Source organism: Trachypithecus francoisi, unplaced genomic scaffold (genome assembly GCF_009764315.1).
Source record: "Trachypithecus francoisi isolate TF-2019V2 unplaced genomic scaffold, Tfra_2.0 Contig00506, whole genome shotgun sequence".
In the NCBI taxonomy this organism is placed as follows: domain Eukaryota; kingdom Metazoa; phylum Chordata; class Mammalia; order Primates; family Cercopithecidae; genus Trachypithecus; species Trachypithecus francoisi.
Window position 1 is genome coordinate 20,220 of NW_022680686.1, and position 15,921 is coordinate 36,140.

Here is a 15,921-nt window from a genome sequence, read left to right on the forward strand (position 1 = left end):
CAGGGACCGACCACTAATCCAACCCAGAGTGGCTGGGGGTGGCAGGAGTAGCCTGCCAATTTGGATGAACCTTATGTCCCCACTAATAAGGTGGAAGGAAGAAAACAGGCCAACAGAGTGGCAAGTGCAGCAAGAAAGAGCTTGCTGGCAGGGTGGCAAGAGTGGTTTGCCACCCCAAATGGGAGTGTGTGGGTGCATGTGAACTGGGAGTGTGTGGGTGTGTATGAAGCTACCAGGGACATGAGAGGAGCTCATTTCGTCCAATGAGGAGTCCTGGGGTAGCAGTGGTATATGTATGTGTGTGAATGTGGGAGCCTAACTAGGTTCACCTGGGACACAGGAGAGGCCAGTTTCATCTGATGAGGAGTCCTGGGGCAGAGGAGGTGTGTGAAAGAGATGGTATGGGAGAGGCCAATGCAGGGAGTGACGTGGGGAGGCACAGATCCCTTAGTGTGGGCTGTGTGCTCCGAGTTGAGTGCAGGGGAAATCAGACCTAGGGCATTGCATACGGCTGATAGGACCAGCTCCACGTCTGCAGCAGGCTGTGAGAGGGGAAGGCACATTCCTGGCTAAGCAGCATCCGAAACTCTCATAATAGGACCTGATCTGGTAGACCCGAGACTGAAAGTGTGCCACAAGGAAGGAAATGGGAGGAAAAGCATCAAAACCAACTCCTTTGGAGTGCATGTTAAAAAAAGGTTTTAAAAAGGATTTAGAGGTGATTGTGGGATGAAACTGGATGCTCAAAAGTTAAGGACATTCTGTGAATTAGAACCGCCCGCTTTTAGTGTTGGATGGCTGGCCGAAAGCAATATAGAGAACTTGGCCATGTGTTTTAAGGTGGTGACTAGGGTCGAAGGACAGCCAGGGCATTCAGACCTAGTCTTTATATTGATTCATGGCTAAATAAATGCAGCCCTGCCTAGCAGTTTATTGTAGAATGCTCGCAGCTCATGCCAAGATAAACCAGCTGCGCTGGCAGCTACAGAGTTAAAGGGAAAGTCACAGAGGCTTGTAACTCCAACAGTAAAAAGTGAAAAGTAAAAACCAAAAGTGGAAGTAAAAATCAGCTGCCCAGGCAGCTATGGAAACAAAAGAAAAGTCTCAGGAAAGAGAAAACCAGTTTTGCAAGAACCACAGGAGGGAATAGAGACCCCTCCTCCCTACATTCCAATCTTCCCCCCTTTACCAAGGCTAACTGCCCCTAAGGGGTTAAGAGATACAGGCTCCCAGTATCACCCAAGAAGCAGAAATCAGAGCTCCGGGAAGTTAAAGTGAAAGGCTGGAAAAGTCAGGCAGGCTGTCTCAGGTCTGGCCATGCCCAAATTATGCTTATGCCTCTTTTTTTTTTTTTTTTTTTTTTTTTTTTGAGACGGAGTCCTGCTCTGTCGCCCGGGCTGGAGTGCAGTGGCCTGATCTCAGCTCACTGCAAGCTCCGCCTCCCGGGTTCATGCCATTCTCCTGCCTCAGCCTTCGGAGTAGCTGGGACTACAGGCGCCCGCCACCTCACCCCGCTAGTTTTTTGTATTTTTAGTAGAGACGGGGTTTCACCGTGTTAGCCAGGATGGTCTCGATCTCCTGACCTCGTGATCCGCCCGTCTCAGCCTCCCAAAGTGGTGGGATTACAGGCTTGAGCCACCGCGCCCGGCTGCTTATGCCTCTTAAGAGGACAAAAGGACCCCCACTAGGACCCAGGTGATGCAGTCCAGCTTCAGCACCTACAAAAGTGCTGAGAAGCACTTCTGCAAAGTCTAAAGGATGGTAAAAGAAAAAGGCAACCAAAAAATAAAAAAAAATCTCAGAGGTGCTCTGGGGTGCAGACAAAAGCACCAATGAGTTTGAAGAAAGACTTTGTGAAGGTTCGTCAGCGCATGTGGATCAGCAATTGTAAGGCAGATCCTGATCTGATCCGCTTAGCAGGGGCCGAGAATTTAGAGGACTGAGACAGACTGGGCTCCCTCCTTTTAGGCCCTGGGGAGCCTATGGTCTCTACGGAAGTAGAGGGCCGATTAATGGGTTTTTTGGTCGATACTGGTGCTGATTTCTCTGTGGTAACTCACCCAGTTAGCCCCTCAACAAAGAACTGTGCTACTATTGTAGGGGTTGCTGGGGCCAAAGAAAAGAGACCTTTTTGCAAATCCAGGAGATGTGTTATTGGAGGACAAGAAGCGCAGCATGAGTTCCTATATATGCCAAACTGTCCAGTGCCCTTGTTTGGGAAGAGACTCACTCCAGAAACTGCAGGCACAAATTTCCTTTACATCTAAAGGGAATATGACACTGGAGTTTGAAAAGACTAAGGCAATGGTATTGACTCTAACTGTCTGGAGAACTGAGGAATGGCGGCTCTATGAACTGTGTGCCAGCAGGCTACCACAGCCGGACCTACACAATATGTGGGGAATGCTTTTCAAGGTACCAGGTGTATGGGCTGAGGACAATCCCCTGGACTTGCTGCAAACAGACCCCCGGTGGTAGTAGAGCTTAACCCTCATGCTGCCCCAGCATGAGTCCGTCAATACCCCCTACCCAGAGAGGCAACTGATGGCATAACAAAACATTTCAATCGGCCCTATAAACATGGGATTATAGTAAAATGCAAGTCCTCCTGCAATACTCCTCTGCTGCCTGTGTGCAAGCCAAATGGTGAATACAGGCCAGTTTACAAGGTGTCCAAGGACAAGGCAGAAGTCTGTTTTCAGGAGGTTGGATATCTAGGATTCATAGTATCCCAAGGCCAGTGCAGGCTTGGAAGTGCACACAAGGAGGCTGGGTGTGCGTTGCCCACCCCAGTTACAAGGCAGCAGGTCAGTGTGGTGGGATTCTGCCAAACCTGGATTCCAAACTTCTCCCTTATAGCAAGGCCCTTATATGGCGCTACCAAAGGAAAAGAAAGAGAGCGCCTTCTATGGGAAAAGGAACAAAAAAAGGCCGTCAAAGGTATAAAGGAAGCTCTCATTCAAGCCCCGGCGCTAAGGTTGCCAGATTTTTTAAAAGCCCTTCTTTTTGTATGTGGATAAACGAAAGTGATGGCAGTCGGAGTCTTAACTCAGTTGTTAGGCTCTTGGCACTGGCCAGTAACATACTTATACAAAAGACTAGACTTGGTGGCTTTAGGTTGGCCCCACTGCCTCAGGGTGTTGGCAGCTACTGCAGTCCTCATAGAAGATGCCAACAAGCTGGCCCTAGGTCAGAAGATAATAGTCCAGGTGCCACATGCTGTAGTCACCTTAATGGAGCAAGGAGGACATCGTTGGCTGTCCAACTGTAGAATGCTAAACTATCAAGGGCTTCTGTGTGAAAATCCCCAGGTAACACTGGAGACTGTAAATAGCTTGAACCCAGCTACCCTGCTGCCTGTGGAGGAACCCGATTGGAAGGACCATGGATTGCCTCAGTGCTGGTAGGAGCTTCCCCACTGTTGCATAAATATGGTGGACCAAGTGTTCTCGAGCCAGGAAGATCTCAGAGATACCCCCTTGGAAAGCCCAGATGTTAAATACTTCACTGATGGTAGTAGTTTCATAACAGATGGGGTGCGATATGCGGGGTGTGCAGTACTGATCCAACACTCGGTAGTTGAGGCTCAAGCCTTACCTTCTGGCACTTCTGCTCAGAAGGCTGAATTAATAGCATTAACCAGAGCACTGTTATTGGCCAAGGGGAAGAAAGTAAACATATATACTGATTCACGATATGCTTCTGCAACCCTGCAAGCCCATGAGGCAGTATGCAAAGAGAGAGGACTTTTGACTACTGAAGGAAAAGAAAGAAAAAAAAATAAAGAGGAAATTTTGCAATTATTAGAAGCCACATAAGCTCCAAAGAAGGTGGCTGTCATTCATTGCAAAGGACACCAAATCAGGAAAAGCTGTGAGGCACAAGGCAACAGAAAGGCAGATCAGGAGACTAGGCGGGCAGCAAGGAACAAGGCTTCACCTGAAGAAAGAACTCTAGCAATGCCTCTCCTTATAGAGCCCCCTTTACCGGAGGTACCCAATTACTCTCAAGTGAAAAAGCTTGGTTTGGTCAGGAAACAGGAAAATATATTAAAGGTGGATGGTGGCTGTTCTCTGATGGGAGGCTAGCCATCCCAGAAACAGTAGCCCCAAGGTTTGTGAAGAAGATCCATCAAGGAACACACGTTGGAAGGATGGCCCTAGAGACTTTAATAGGTCGGCATTTCTGTGTGCCACGGCCCTCTGCCATCACCGTGCTGTTTGTGAACAATGTCTATCCTGTGCCCAGAATAATCCAAAACAAGGACCTACTCGACCTCCAGGAATTCAGGAAGTGGGAGCTGTGCCCTGTGAGAACCTGCTTGTAGACTTTACTGAGTTGCCTCGAGCAGGGGGTTACCGGTATATGCTAGTGTTTGTTTGCACCTACTCGGGGTGGGTTGAGGCCTTCCCCACCAGAACTGAAAAGGCACGAGGGGTGACAAAGGTGCTACTGAAGGACATCATACCAAGGTTTGGATCGCCTCTAACCCTAGGATCAGACAATGGTCCTGCATTTGTGGCAGAAGTTGTACAACAGCTGACTCAATTTTAAAGATCAAATAGAAACTGCACACAGCCTACCGACCACAGAGTTAAGGGAAGGTGGAACGCATTGTTTGGACGAACGGAGGCAAGATGGTGCACTTCCGGGTTCTTCTTCACCAACTTTTCCCTTCTCGCACGCGCGAAAATGCAGCCAGTGCCCAGGGAGGGTGCAGGCCAACTGGGCATGTGCCAGGTGACGTCAATCCGAAGAGACCAAGATTTACCTGGTCGCACCTGCGGAACGCCCCCTGACACGCCCGTGCCCCGCCTATTGCCCTCCCACTCCTAGAAAAGCCGCTCCAGACGGATGCCACGTGCGGACTTCCCAGCCCCACTCCTGTTGGGATGTCGGGACTGCATCAGGAACTCCGCCTGAGAGCCCCACCGGGGGACTCTGTCGGCCTTCTTTGCTGGAGGCCGACAGACCTCTTCCCCACACCTTAGGTGACCAAAATAAACTTGCAGTTTTGCTCCTACACTTGCCTACTCGCTGGTTCTTTTGTGCCCGCTTTGGTGGTCTTAGAAAAACAAATCACGCATGAACCGGACATTCAAACAGCTACTGAAGAAATTGTGTCAAGAAACTCACCAGAGGTAGGATCAGGTCTTACCCACGGTCCTCCTCTGAGTCGGGTGCACCTCCACCAAACAAACTGGGTATTTGCCCTATGAGATTTTGTTTGGCCGGCCACCCCCACCCCCGTCGTAAGTCAGATTAAGGGTAATTTCTATAAACGAGAACAACTAACTTTAAGAAAGCAAATGCAGACTTTAAGTATGGCCATGTAAAAATGCATGGCTAGGTATAGAAAAATGACTGTAAGTCTAACAGACCCAGTACACCCTTTCAAACCTAAGGATTTTGTTTAAGCTAAAAAAAAAAAATGGAATCCAACCACTCTAGGACCCATATAGGATAGGCCTCATATTGTAATCATGTCTACTTCCACTGCTGTGAAAGTTGCAGGTATCACACCTTGGATTCATCCCAGCCGGCTGAAACCAGCGGCAGCAGTGACTCCCGATCATGACCAGTGGATTAACCAATAAGACCCAGATCTCCCCACCCGAATAGTCCTACGCCCAGCGGTAAGAAGGACAACTGCCCTGCTCTGACCACACCGGAGGCTGGTCAGTCTATGCATGGCTGAAGCTTGAGGATCCTGTAAGATCTGCTCTAGTCACATCCCGGAAGCTGACTAGTCTATGCACAGCTGAAGCTAAGAGGACCATCTCCGGATAAGTAAATGTGGATACAATTTATAAGCCTAGTTATAATTCTGTCAATACTGATTGTTCTGTTGTTATGTTATTACTGCAAATGCTGCAAATGTCTATGCCCAGAAGAAGGTTTGCTACGCCCATGTGTAGTGTTAGCATGTTTCTATTACATACACTGATGTTGTTACCATTTCCGCCTGTACTAGAAAAGGAGAAACCTTTAGAAGGATGCCCACACTGTGTACACACTAACTGGGTAAAAACATAGGATAGTTAAAACTCTAGTGTACCATACGTACTATAAGTGTACAAGAACCAAGTTAGGAACCTACACATACAACCAGAAACAGTCTGCAATGGTTTAACACAAGAGAGGCTTAGCAGAAGCAGCCCTAAGTATCTGTACAGAGAACCACAAATCGGATGCCCAGACCGTAACATTCAGTGGTCTATGCTAACACAGCTCCAACACATATTCAGGAAGGACTGCTCTAAGTAGTATGTCAACCAAACCAAATTGTAAGACAAGAACATGCAATCCTTTAAAATTTACTATCTTAAAGCCAGAGCTACCTTTTTGGTCTACAGGACAGACAGCACTATTAGGAGTTAATAGACAAGAAGCAGGCCTTGAAGTTCCACTACTAATTGTCAAATAGACTAAAAAGACTCAAATGTGTCCAACCCCACAATTTTTGGGTCCATAAGTCATTCAATAAGCATTTTGATCAGTCAGTGCCTGAGCTTTCCCATCAACCAAAAACGTACTCAACTAGCTGAAAACATAGCTGGCAGCTTAGGAATTTCCTTATGCTTCGTATGTGGAGGAACTGATATGGGGAACCAGTGGCCGGGAGAGGCAAAGAAATTAATGCTACAAGATAACTTCGCTTCGCCTAACCCTGCCAGTGAACCTACCGCCTCAGTAAGTGTTTGGTTGTTAAAAACCTCCATAATTGGAAAATACTGTATCTCCCATTAAGGAAAGACTTTCACAGAGGCAGTAGGAGAAACCACCTGCCTAGGGCAGCGTATTACAATGAGCCAAAAACAAAACTCAACGGAGAAACACCCAGAACCACTCCTACTTACCAGATCCAAATCCTTTCTCTCGATTCTCTACTCTAAGCCACTCTTGGCATCAGCTAGAGGCTCCAGATGCTTGGAAAGCACCCTCTGGCCTATATTGGATATGTGGAACACGGGCATATCGGCAACTGCCGGCTAAATGGACAAGGACATGTGTGTTAGAAACAATCAAGCCATCCTTCTTTTTACTTCCTCTAAACCAAGGGGAACTCTCAGGGTATCCAATTTATGATAAAAATAAAAAAACTAGAAGCAGCATAATCACAGCTAGAATACGCAAGTCGGCCCAAGTTCCAGTTTAGACTTGGTCCGGATGGTCCCCGGATTCCTTGTTTGGAGGATGGTTCTCAACCTTTGGAGGATTCAAACCCTCATTGGTAGGTTTTTTCTTATTCTTGGCACCTGCCTCATCCTCCCTTGCCTTTTACCCCTGTGTATTAGGAGTATTCAGTCAACTATAGAGGCAGCCGTAACCCAACACACTACCACACCATGGATGGCATTAACCAAATATCAGCCACTGCCAGTAAAAGCAGCAGCTCAGCTCCACGAAGAGGTGGCAAATAGTGGTGCTTTCTATTAACACCTTTGTTATAAAAAGCACCAAAGGGGGGAAATGAAACAGGAAAGAATAGAAATTAAAGAACGTGTAAACAAAAACTCCGTTGTGTGTAAGAAAACCCAATTCCCCCTGAGGAAGAGAAAGAAGTGGAGCCCTCTAAAAATTAACTGCCTGTTTTTCTGTCTGTGGCTACTGAGCCTTCTCTCTCCCTATCCCAGGCATTGTGAAGACCCTGTTTCTCCAGCTGTGCAGCTGCAAGGGCCCTAGACAGATAAGTCATAAAACATGTTGTTCCTTGAAAAGTAAAAAATTATGTAATGCATGTCTCAATTGAATAACTGTCTTTGTTTCTCGCTTCTGTAACGTGCTTCCCCCTGCATAGATCTCCCCCTGCCCCACGAAATGCTTAAGAAGCAGAGCTCCCTGCCGCCCCACGAAATGCTTAAAAGGTAACTCGACTCTTTGTTCAGGGCTCAGTCCTTTGGATGTTAATCCGACTGGGTGGCTGCACCTGAATAATTAAATAATTCCTCCTCAACCCCTCGTTCTCTCTGATTCCTTAATTATCCCACTGCCATTTCAAAGCATAATTTGCGAGTTTCTTGGGCTAAGAATATGGCTCTAAAGGACTGATGACATCAATTATTCGGGAGTACAGAATATTACCATTCTCGATTCGGTTATCCCCTTCACACTGTAATTTCCACATGGATATTAATAGCACTATTTGAAGTAGAGGAAAAATGAATTTAGTGAGTAGCATTCCTTCAGAATTCTGTGGCAAGCCTAAAAAAAATCACATTTACAAAAACAGAGTTAACCGTTACCCTCTTAATTTATGTTAATACCTTCCTGTAATGGTCTGAATTCACATGCTTTGCAAAGTGGTCAATTTACCAAAACAATTATGATTTTCCTGGCCGGGTGCAGTGACTCACACCTATAATCGCAGCACTTTGGGAGGCCGAGGCGGGCGGATCACAAGGTCAGGAGATTGAGACCATCCTGGCTAACACAGTGAAACCCTGTCTCTACTAAAAACACACACAAAAAATTAGCCGGGCGTGGTGGCAGGCGCCTGTAGACCCAGCTACTCAGGAGACTGAGGCAGGAGAATGGTGTGAACCTGGGAGGCGGAGTTTGCAGTGAGTCAAGATCGCACCACTGCACTCTGGCCTGGGCGACAGAGCAAGACTGTCTCAAAAAAAAAAAAAAAAAAAAAAAAATACCATCCTGGCTAACACGGTGAAACCCCGTCTCTACTAAAAAATACAAAAAAAAATCTAGCTGGGCGAGGTGGCGGGCACCTGTAGTCCCAGCTACTCGGGAGGCTGAGGCAGGAGAATGGCGTAAACCCGGGAGGCGGAGCTTGCAGTGAGCTGAGATCCGGCCACTGCACTCCAGCCCGGGCGACAGAGCGAGACTCTGTCTCAAAAAAAAAAAAAAAATTATGATTTTCCTGCATTCATATGAAATAATTTATTTTAACACACTGTTTTATATGTGTGTGTGCGCACATATGTGCATATATGTATACACACACACTAAGCAACAAACCAGAATTTTTTTTTTTTTGAGACAGAGTTTCGCTCTGTCACCTAGGTTAGAGTGCAGTTGCATGATCCCTGCTCACTGCAAACTCTGCCTCCTGGCTTCAAGTGGTTCTCCTGCCTCAGCCTCTTGAGTACCTGGGATTACAGGCATGTGCCCCCACACCTGGCTAATTTTTTTTGTTTGTTTGTTTGTTTTCTGTTGAGACAGAGTATCACTTTTGTTGTCCAGGCTGGAGTGCAATGGCGCAATCTGCGCTCACTTCAACCTCCACTTTCTTTCAAACGATTTTCTGCTTTCAAATGATTTTCCTGCCTCAGCCTCCCAAGTAGCTTGGATTACAGGTTCCCACCACCACGCCCAGCTAATTTTTTTTGTATTTTTAGTAGAGAGAGGGTTTTACCATGCTGGCCAGGCTGGTCTCAAACTCCTGACCTCAGGTGATCTGCCTGCCTTGGCCCCCCAAAGTGTTGGGATTACAGGCATGAGCCACTGCGCCTGGACATTTTTTTGTATTTTTTAGTAGAGATGGGGTTTCACCATGTTGGTCAGACTGGTCTCAAACTCCTGACCTCGTGATCTGCCCGTTTCAGCCTTCCAAAGTGCTGGGATTACAGGCGTGAGCCATCACGCCCGGCCGAGCCGCTCCCACCTTTTATCTATTGTGAATAACACCGCTATCAACAGGGATGGGCGAGTGTCTCTTTTATTTCCTTGCTTTCAATTTTGGGGGATATATGCCCAGAAGTGGAATTGCTAGAGCGGTAAAATTTCTCGAGGAACTGCCATACTGTTTCCTAGAGGGGCGGCACTATTTTACATTCCACCAGCAGTGCACAACTGTTCCAGTTTCTCCACATCTTCACCAATATTCGTTATTTTCCGGGTTTTCTTTGATACTAGTCAATGTAGTAGGAGTGAAATGGTATCTTGTTGTCATTTCCATCTCCCTAATGATTAGTGATGCTAAGAAATGTCTATTCAAGTCCTTTGCTCATTTTTTTTTTTTAAGACAGATCTCGGCTCACGCAACCTCAACCTCCCGGGTTGAAGTGATTCTCCTGCCTCAGCCTCCCAAGTAGCTGAGACTACAGGCATGCGCCACCACGCCCAGCTGCTTTTTGGTATTTTTAGTAGAGATGGAGTTTCACCATGTTGGCCAGGCTGGTCTTGAACTCCTGACCTCAGGTGATCTGCCTGCCTCAGCCTCCCAAAATGCTGGGATTACACGTGTGAGCGACTGCGCCTCGCCTTGCTAATTTCTTAATTTGATTGTTAGGTTTTTGTTGTTGGCTATTTTTTTTAATTGAAGCATAATATTCATACAGAGAAGCCACCAATCCCCAGTGGGCAGCTTGGTAGATTATCGTAGAGTGAATACATCTGGACACCAGCCCTCAGATCAAGAAACAGAATATTACCAGAGCCACCCTCCCCCAGAGCACTAAGATAATTGCTATCCTGACTTCTCACCAGATGTTTCTTTTGCTTGTTTTAGAGCTTCACAGAAACAGAATCGTGCAGTACGCATTCATTTGTGTCTGGCTTCTTCTGCTCAGCATTATGTTGCTGAGATTCACCAACTGTGCATGGCAGCTGTTAATCCATTTTCAGTGCTGTAAGAATTTTACTCTATAAATACACTGAGAGGTACTTATCCATTCTCCTGTTGGAAGTTGGGGCTATTGTGAATTGTGCTGATACAAACATTCTAGTGCACATCATTTGGTGAACACACGTACAGTGCACAGTTCTTTTGGGTCTATGCATAGGAGTGGAATGTGGGGATCACAGGTGTGGTCTCCTTTAGTAGGTATTACCCAAGGGTTTTCCAAAGTGGTTGTGCTATTTTACATTCCCAAAAGTAGTATATGAAGTTTCAGTTACTCCACATTCTTGCCCAAACTTGGTATCAAGTGTTTTTAATTTTAGCCATTCTGGTAGGTGTAACATTGGTTTCTCACTGTGGTTTGAATTTGATGGCTTACGAGGTTGAGCATGTTTTATATGCTTTTTGGCCACTGGGATGTTCATTTGTTCTTTCCTTTCTCTTCCTCCCTCCTCATTCCCTTTTTTGTTCCTCTTCATTTCTTTCACCTATTGGTCTGCCAGCTTTTTTCTTAATTTTTAAAAAAATTTTATTTTACTTTAAGTTCTGGAATACATGTACAGAACGTGCAGGTTTGTTGCATAGGTAAACATGTGCCATGGTGGTTTGCTGCACTTGCCAACCCATCACCTAGGTATTAAGCCCAGCATGCATTTTTCTTATTAATGTACAGGAATTCTCTTTATACTCTACCTGTGATTCACCCTCCTCCATTTCCGCCTCTTTTTTTTAAGAGACAAGAGTCTCACCCTGTCACTCAAGCTGGAGTGCAGTGGCACATTCATGGCTCACTGCAGCCTCAACCTCCCAGGCTCAAGTGATCCTCCTGCCTCGGCCTCCCAGGTATCTGGGACCACAGGTGTGCACTACCACGCCCAGCTAATTTTTCGTTTTTGCTAGATACAAGGTCTTGCTAAGTTGCTCAGGCTGTTCTCTAACTCCTGACCTCAAGAGATCCTCCCACCTTGGCCTCCCAAAGTGCTGGGATTACAGCATGAGTCACCACACCCAGTCCCATCTTTTCACTCTCTTATTGACGAAAAATTCTTAATTTTACTATCACCCAATGTATCAATCATTTTCTTTGGGGATAGTGTTTTGTCTTATTGAAGAAATTTTTACCTGCCTCCTAAGGAACCTTAAAAATCTCCATATGCCTACAAAGTCCCACTGTTCTAATGCCTATTTTGTGCTAGAAAACAAACGAGGCACTGTCCCAAAGGCTACACCTATCTTGTGGGAAAACTATCTTCATCATCATTTGCCAAGCCAGATGATCGGGATGAGGACAATTTCCATGGCTCCCGGCATCTGGAACCCTTCCAGAGTAGCTGGGATTACAGGCACCCACCACAACGCCTGGCTAATTTTTTGTATTTTTAGTGGAAATGGGGTTTCACCATGTTGGTCAGGCGGGTCTCGAACTCCCGACCTCAGGTGATCCACCCACCTCAGCCTCCTAAAGTGCTGGGATTACAGGCGTGAGCCACCACACCCAGCCTTGTTCTCTTGTATGTCAGTTACTCCTCCGTGAGGCTGCTAAACATCCTCCCAGCACACACCCACAGACACACACCTGCACGCCCTCACACAGTTTGCAAGGCAGTGGTTCAAGTTACACTTTAATCCCTCAACCGTGCTCATCTCACTCTCCAAACCTGCCCTCTTGCAGGGTCCGTGGTTCTTCTAAGTATCCTGGTCACAAGGCAGCTGGATCAACACTCAGAGGTACAGAGCAGGGCAGAGTGTGGTCCCTGCATCTGTCTCACCCCCATGTTCTTTACAGACAGAGACCTTCCCAGGAGCTGTGACTTGAACTTCACAATCTGCAGGGCCCACCCAGGAGCCGTGTCCTCCTCACAGGCAATGGGATCCCCTCCTCTCCACCTTTGTGGGAAGATTGGAAACAAAACAGAGAGAACGTGGGAGGAAAAACACTGAGGAGATGGATGGACCACAGCTGAGGGTCCCCAGGACAGAGGGAAACACTGAGAGGGTGGATGGGCCACACCTGAGCGTACCAAAGTTGGAGGGAACCACTAGGGGGATGGATGAACCACACCTGAGAGTTCCCAGGACAGAGGGACACACTGAGGGGGTGGATGAACCACACCTGAGAGTTCCCAGGACAGAGGGACACACTGAGGGGGTGGATGGACCACACCTGAGGGTCCCCAGACAGAGTGAAGGACGGCTGTTGTTGGGATGATAATTCCATGTCTTTAGAGAACAAGAATTCCAGGGAGTTCTCTTCTCTCCAAACAGTGTGGTTATGAACTAGCTCTCACTCCAGGAGGCTTTAAGGCTCCATATAATATCTGTGGTAATAAAGGAAAACAGGCTGGGTGCCACGGCTCACACCTGTAGTCCCAGCACTTTGGGAGGCCAAGGTGGGAGGACCACTAAGGCCAGGAGTCTGAGACCAGCCTGGGCAACATAGCAAAAGCCCATCTCTAAAAATAATTTCAAAAATGTAAAAAAAAAAAAAATAGCGGTAACTGTCACAACTAACATATTGTTACAAACAAAAATTTACACGAAGGTGAAAAAAATCAACTTTTTTTTTTTTTAACCAGAACAATGCCTCAGTCTAGAGAGAGGTGTTTCCTCTCCGGAAGCAGCTGAAGCCCTGAGCTGCTGTCCACAGGCGGACGGACTCTCCAGGAGCCCCCAGTGGGCCTCGGCTCCTCCACGTCAGCTCCTCTCTTGTCCCTCTGCTGGTCCACGGGCGCCGCTGCAGCTGGCCAGGTCTCTGGGAGTCAGAGAGGGCCATGGGTTCCACCCCAGAGCCCACCTCATCAGCACTGTGCTCTCATCATCTGAGCACCAGCCCGGAGGAAAAGGAGAAAGAAAGGGTGAGGCTGATCCCCCAAGCAAAATGGAAACGCCTCCGCCTCCCACCCTCAAAAGCAGCCAACAATGGACCCTGGGCACCGGGGGCCTCATAGGGAGTTGTTTGCATCACAGTAAAATCTACAAAGTTCCCACGGCGCGTGAGTGGATGCTTCCTCAACACGGGAATGTCCGGCTGCCCCAAGGAATCTCCGGTAATGTCGAGATCTTTGAATAGGAGCAAGGGATCAAGGCCGACAGCATCTCTGAGGGCCTCAGTTTCCATCCATGAGGGCAAGCTCCCCTTTGGGAATCTGGGTTATGGTTCCCGAGATGGGGACAAGAGGCCTCCACTGACGGCTGCATTTACAAAAATCCATCAAGTAAACACGCCTGTGAAAGTCAAAGCAGCACAGCAGCTCACCGGAAAGGTGAAGGTTTCTCTCATCACACCCATAGAGCTAAGGGGGCGGGGTGGGGGCAATCCCATCACACGCGTGTGCTCTGTGCACTCACAGCCGCCCCTCCTCTGCTCTCTGCCTCCTGATTTGCGTAGTGAGAGGCAGACACCAGGCTTGAATCAGGAGGGCCAGCGCCTTGTCCCAGTAAGTTTGGGTCTTGAGACAGTGAGTAGCCAGGGTGTAGAGAGGAAGGGATTTATCGACAAAGTTATCTGACTTTGATTCTTGAGCTCAATAGGGAGAGTTTGAATAACAAGGGCCACCGATACTAACACGTGTTAAACAGAGAAACTGCTTCTCATATTTGATAGGCAATAAATGTTGCATTTATTTTATACTTCTAAGCGAAGTCTCATTCTCACTTGCTCATTTTCCGAGAGTGAGAAAGCCCAAGATCTCATGGCCCTTCCCCTTCCTCGGGTTATGGACACCAGGGCCCTGGGGACTGCAGAGCTGGGGAGGTCTCCTGGGAGTCACAGGGGGCCATGGAGGAGAGCAGAGGAGAGGGTGCTGTTCTTGGCTGTGATCAGGTGGCTGTCAGATCCCTGCTCCTACATTCAGTGGGGAGTGACCTTCGGAAAATTATGTAACTCTCTATGTCTCAGTTTCCTCATCTGAAAAATGGAGCTGATGGTAATAATCCTCATCCAGGAGAATAGTATGTGTTGGTCATCCTCGTGGCATTCTTTTAAAGAGCTGCACAGCACTCCATTGTATGGGCATTAAATCATTGATTTATTGTATGCAATCTCAGCTCACTGCAACCTCCACCTCCCGGGTTCAAGCGACTCTCCTGCCTCAGCCCCTCGAGTAGCTGGGATTACAGACGTGTGCCACCACGCGCCCGGCTAATTTTTGTATTTTTATTTTATTTATTTATTTTTTTTTTGAGACGGAGTCTTGCTCTGCCACCCAGGCTGGAGTGCAGTGGCCGGCTCTCAGCTCACTGCAAGCTCTGCCTCCCGGTTGACGCCATTCTCCTGTCTCAGCCTCCCGAGTAGCTGGGACTACAGGCGCCCGCCTCGTCGCCCGGCTGGTTTTTTGCATTTTTTAGTAGAGAGGGGGTTTCACCGTATTAGCCAGGATGGTCTCGATCTCCTGACCTCGTGATCCGCCCGTCTCGGCATCCCAAAGTGCTGGGATTACAGGCTTGAGCCACCGCGCCCGGCCTAATTTTTGTATTTTTAGTCGAGATGGGGTTTCACCATGTTGGCCAGGCTGGTCTCGAACTCCTGACCTCAGGTGATCCACCCACCTCAGTCTCCCAAAGTGCTGGGATTACAGGCCTGAGCCACCACTCCGGGCTCATAGACCTAAATGTAAAACACATTTGTTGAACGCCACGCAACCAGCAGCTTTGCTGTCACCACCAGAGGGACTCACATGATTTGGAGAATTTTCAAACAGGGATATTGATACAAACAAACAGGAAGGACCAGTAGCTCTGCTCGTCTCCCCAGAGACCAGAACCTGCCCAAACCACCCAGCATCCCTGACTGATGACGGTGCCTGAGTATGCTCGTCTCTCCAGAGACCAGAACCCCCCAGCATCCCTGACTGATGACGGTGCCTGCGTGCATGTGAAGAGAAGACACGGCGAGGGGAGATGCCTGTGGAAAGCAGATGGCCTGAGCTCTGTGTGCATGTCCTAGTCCACAGGTAGATCCATTAGCAACAATGGAAGCCTCACCGACTCAAGGTGTTAGTGTACAAATTCAGACAACTGTTGGCAGAATACCGTGCATGCAGATACAGGAGTGGTTCCTAGGAAGCCATGCGTAAGAACATAAACAAAAAATGAGCAGAGATGGTTGTGGCTACACACTGCTGACAGAATTTACAAATTTAGTACTGGGGGTTACAAACAAATGAACAAAACAGTAACAACAATTCTCAGGAGAAAAGAATCAGAATCCAGCATAGAACAGTCTATAACCTAAAGCATCCAGTGTTCAATGATAAGTTACAAGACAAAAAGAATCAGGAAAGTGTGGGGGGAACCAGTCTATAGAAACCGTCTTTGTGTCCCTAGATGTCACCCTTAGCAAA

The 15,921-nt window shown here is 47.6% G+C and overlaps 1 pseudogene; it reads right to left on the reverse strand.

Annotated features, from left to right (window-relative positions):
* Positions 1-8,205: 8,205 nt before the first annotated feature.
* LOC117084757 lies at positions 8,206-13,697 on the reverse strand (annotated as a pseudogene).
* Positions 13,698-15,921: the final 2,224 nt, after the last annotated feature.